Source organism: Empidonax traillii, unplaced genomic scaffold (genome assembly GCF_003031625.1).
Source record: "Empidonax traillii isolate 1590-97213 ecotype Southwest subspecies unplaced genomic scaffold, ASM303162v1 scaffold108:size1079785, whole genome shotgun sequence".
NCBI classification, from domain to species: Eukaryota; Metazoa; Chordata; class Aves; order Passeriformes; family Tyrannidae; genus Empidonax; species Empidonax traillii.
In genome coordinates this window covers 757,779-763,081 of record NW_020955301.1, presented here as the reverse complement: position 1 = coordinate 763,081, position 5,303 = coordinate 757,779, and positions in this window count along the sequence as shown.

Genomic DNA, 5,303 nt, shown 5'->3' with positions numbered 1-5,303 from the left:
AAAAGGGAGTCTGCGTGTTTTTAGAGATGACTGAGACAGCTACTCTGAGCCTGACTTTTAGAGAAAGGGGAGAGCGGAATAGTCGATCCAAAAGCTGATGGTAGAGTTGGAGGAGCTGTTGCTTATATTGAAGGGTAGTTTCTAGATCCCAGATAACAGTGCTAGTTAATAACTCAGCTCACAATGCCCATGGTTTCACCCATTTAAGAGAGGACCAAGGTGTCTTTGTCAGTCCAGAGAAAGAACAAGCCTGGAGTTCTGATTGTGAGATGTGAATGTCTCTGTTCTGAGTTCTCCTGGGTGCCATTTGCAGTGCTAGTGCTGCGGCTTTTATTGGGGTAGTTCAAAACCTGAAAGTTTGGAAAACTTGGAAGAATTCCTAAATGTTCTTTAAACATCAAGTTTTAAATTCCCAAGTGAGGGCGTGTCTGTCAGGCTGTATTTTATAGTCTCTGAGAGAAGGACAATTGCTAGGTGTGCTGCCAAGGGAGACATACACACACAAGGACCAGTGGTGACTCAGTATTCCTTTTGCTTCCTAGATGTCCATCTGCTGTACCTTTCCAGAAGAGCTGCTCTGCGTGGGAGGAAGTTGGTGGGGTCCAGGCCTGGGCCAGCCCTGGCAGGTGCTGATGGCTGCAGCTCTGCTGGGCTGTGCCCTGACCATTGCCATGACCACCACAAACTCCTTGAAAACCTCAAGAGCCTGATGAGGGCCCACATGGAGAAGCTGGCAGCTGGTGTGGAAGTGCCCAACCACTCGCCCAGCCACTTCCAGCAGCAGTTGGGCACAGCACCAAATGGGGACCTGCTGCAGTCACCCTCGACCCTTGGCCAGGCCAACATGACTGGTGAGATGCAGTGGTCCATGTGGGGCTATGATGGGTTGGAGGGTTGCATGGCATTTGAAAATTGGCACCCCCCAATGGAGGAAGATTACCTCTCCTTGCTGCTCAGTTCCATTCACTCAGTATAGGACAAGGACTGTTCTTCAGGAAGGCATATCTGCTGCCAGTAAGCACAGGGAACATGGTTCATGTGTGCCTCAGTCTGACTGTAGGCTACAAGATAGTCTCTGCTGTGCACTGCACTGAGAACACCCCGTCCTGCTCCCTGTGGAGCTGGCCCAACCCTGCCCGATGAGACATATTGCTCCTTGCCCAGCTGTAGGGATGCTTAATCGAGTAACAAGTTGTAGTAACCTCTCACTGCGTCTGTGTGAGGCGATAGGTTGGTCATGTGCAGGGTCAGCTGTAGCATCCTGTCAGTTTTGTGCAAAGAGGAAAAGACCTGGAAATAAGCTTTCTGTCAGCTGTCTCCTGCAAAGGAATTGCAAGCTGGACAGGTTTTCAAGAGGACTGAATGGTTGGTGAGAGCTAAATAGACAAGTTACTTGTTTTTGGAAATCGTTGGGAAGATACAAAAAACTGTGATTATGAAGTTTCTATGTGTGTGTATATGAAATTTACAATCCATATTTTTAATATCTGCACACATCAATTAGAATACATGTTTTTTAAGATGAAGAAATCAGTCTTCAGATCACTTGGGAGGTAAGAATACATTTCCGGAATTTAGTCCTCTGTGTGATTCCTGAAATGTTTAATCAAAGGAAGCAATGGAGTTCTGCATAACAAACACAGCTTCTGTAAGTCTGATGACTGTGTTGAATTCTTGCAGCCACACTGCAGAATTGTTCAGTCCCCAATCCTGTGACTGGCAGTGCTGGTCCTGCACCTTTGACCAACGCCAGCAGCAGTGATTTCCAGGTGAGTGGAGCATTCTGACATCCTGGGAAAGTGGAAGAGACTGTATGAATGAAGTGTAGGCTTATAGCTTTCTGTAATGAAGGAGCTAAATTCAAATGTGGATCCCCTTGAGAAGGTAAAAGTATTGTGGTTTACAAATATCTATTAAAAGAAGCACTGAAGAGGAGAAGAGTAGTTTTGTCATTCAGCTGAGGTTTCAGGGCATCAGCATAGTGAATGTCCTTATCAGTGGAGTGGTTTATTTCTTCAGAATTTTTTGGCTTGACTCCACCAGAATTTGTCTTAAGTTAACTAGTCTATGTTTATCCTTGAAGAATTTCTTTGCCTGGACAGAAAGAGTCTTTAATATTCTGAAAAGACTGGGAAACAGATGCACTTCTTTTCCCAGACAGCTTTCAATTGAGTTTCAATTGTGGACTGAGAAAAACTGTGGTGACCTTTGGAATTGGCTCCACCTCAGAAATGTCTTGTTTAAGAGAACTATAGTACTTAGTATAAATGATTCATATAATTCCAGTGGAAACTGCACCTTATTTGGAGGGCCTTTCTTATCAAATGGCAAAGGCTTGGATGTAGGCTTCCTTTTCTACTACAGCATAATGTATATCCTTTGTGGTGTTTTTTTTCTCACAGAGGACAAGCAATGCAATTTATACTTATTTGTGTTAAAAAAGGTTTGATCCCTAACCCAAACTTGATCGTACAGTTTCCTCTCATGTAAATATCAACCTTTGTCTTATATTCATGATTTTTTTTTTTTTAGATACAAGTATATCCAAGAGGACTGGGTTATGGCCACAATAACATGCAAGGATAGAAATACTCAATGGCCAGTAAGGCCACTGATACTCTAGTATTTCTTTTTCACACAGTGCATCTTTGTCCTCTCACTTTCATCATGAGCTGCTTTTTCATCCAGGATTTGAGGATCAGTCTGAGTGATGGGAAGTCACAATCAAAGAACTTGTCTGTCAAACAGCTGAGATCAATGTTTGAGATGGCAAATCATTCCAAAGTTTTCCATTTCATCCTTGCAGTCCCTGAAAAGCTTTGTGGCACTTAACTTCCCATGTACACTGTGCTGGTCCTGTAAGTGAAATACCTTCTCTTTCACCAGTCTTGCTAAATGAGGTTATTTTTCATCATGAGCTCCAGGAACCAGCAAACTATTAAGTCTTCTGAGTCCTGACTCTGCAATCTTTTATCACAGTTCATGGTTTCATTTCTGCCTCCCTCTAATCCTTGTCTGTCACATCTTCTCTAGATAAACTAAAAAAAAGTTAATTGTAACTTGGTGGGGGCACTTTTTCCTATTGGTGTATGAGGTCCTGTAATACACCCAAGAAGATGATTGGTGTTATAAAAGCTTGAGTCTGAGGTCCCCTAAGAAGAGGCAGAAGAAATTGCAGTGTGGGTTGGTTGGTTGATTTGTTTCTATCAGGGATGAGCTCATCCCTCGTTGTTGACTTGGTAACCTGAATCTTGCTTAAAATCTTGGCTACTTAAGACAACAGGCAAGCAAGGCAGCAAAAGTGAAACATCTTATTAAACATCATATTAAACATCTTATTAAACATCATATTAAAAAAAAACAACAAAACAAACAAAAAGCAACCAACTGAAAACAATGCAAAATGAAAGGAACTGTAGTTAAACATAAATCATAAAATTATAAAGGTGGCTTGCCTTTAATAAAAAGGCTTTGCTTAACCTAAATTTCTCAAATTCCAGCTTTTACCTTTCCCTGCCTTTCCCTTGTTGTCCTCAGTTTGTGCCTGTCTTCAGGCTGGCACATCTCCATGAATTCACACTAGGACTTGACTTCATACCCAGCAGAAAGGGTCTCATCTCTTTGTGCTATTCCCTTTGGGGACTTCTGATGTTCATGCTACTGGGAGACCAAGTCTTTCAGCAGTGTTTGATCTGCTATGGCTTTCTTTATAGTAGGTGATTCTGTGGCTTCCTATTCTCTAATTTATTAGTCTGTGGAAGAAGCTTTTTATGAATCATTACCTCAGCTAGAAAGACTGAGGATAGTGAGGCAATAAGGACTAATCCTTCATGTTAAATCTCTTCCCAAGTAAGGTTGTATTTTACATATACATCCGTTTCTGTTCAACACCGTGATATGACTCATCTTTGTCAGAAGAAATTACCCTTCCAGAGACCTTCAGCTTTGAGGCATCTCCAGAAGAAACAGCAGTCCAGACTGGTTATTAAAATAGGACTGATCTTTTCACTACGGCAAGATTTACTGCTTTTGAAAAACTCTTTTTGTCTTCTTTCCAATAGAATGTTGTTTGATTTATATGAATTCTACTAAAAAAATAGGACCCTTGGATTGCTGACTGTGTCCTGCCAGCTTGTAATGGCAATGAAACGCTTTAGTAGCATTCAGACCTACTCTGTGGTGGCAAAGGTATTCTTGGGAATCACCTTTTGGGAGAATGTGTATGTGGACAACTACTTGAAGAAGAACAAGATGTTACTGGCAGGGAACTGTGTTCCTCCAGTTATGTTGTCCATATGTACTTTTGCAGTATAGAAACCTTTTCCTCTCACTTAAAAACCTTGTGGTTTGTGATGCTTTTATGTACAGCAGGTTCTTAAAGAAGTGAAGGCAGGTAGATTTCCTCTGTCATTTTCTGTCACAGGGAGAAGTCAGACTTGATATTGCGTGTCAGCTGCTGGAGGAGATGTTATCATGCAATCCAGAAGTGGCTGCCTTTTTGGAGGTAACTCTATCTGATAGTAATGCTGGGGTCTGCACTGAGAGAAAAGGCTTCTTGAACTAAGCTTCTAATGGACAGTGAAGTGTTTGCTTTGTACAGCAAGACTGAAGAAAGAACAGGGAATGAAAAGGTATCCCACGTTCTTGAGAATGGAACGTGTTAGCCTGTGTTGGCCAAGTTTCAGTTTGGCTTTCAAGTTTTCATTTTCATGGGAAAAGTACATAATGCAGGTGCGTTCATGGTGATGAAGTGCAAGCCTTTTAGGTTATGATATACTGTATTTGATCTTAAATGATAGAGTACTTTGAGGACTGCCACTTAATGCAAAGATTTTTGTTGAAAATTCAGGGAAATGGTTAGATTGAGTTACTAACTTTTTGTTTTCTATGGAAAATGCAATGTATTAATATTTGGTTGGTATAAAGCATCTCCTATTGTTTATACTTTGTGATATCCTGCGAGCTGTGATTGTCCTTTACTCTGCCTGTGCCTGATCCTCCCTATGTACAAAACTGTAATTCTCACATGCAGTGTAGACCATCTCTGTATAATGTAAACCACCTCAGCAGTGTTCACCTTGTGTTACATGTCATTTTGGAGTGGAGAAGAACAGTTATTGTGTCCCTAAAGAGATTAAAAGAAAATACTGAGTGATCCTTGGTTTTATAACTTTTTTCCTATTTGTTTTTCTTTTAAGGAGAGTATTATGAGTCAGTGTGAGCCTTCAGGAAGTGAGCCTGAGAGTGTCGCAGTAGAAGAGAGAACTTCACCTGGCAACGTGAGCTGTGGGAACAATTCCCTC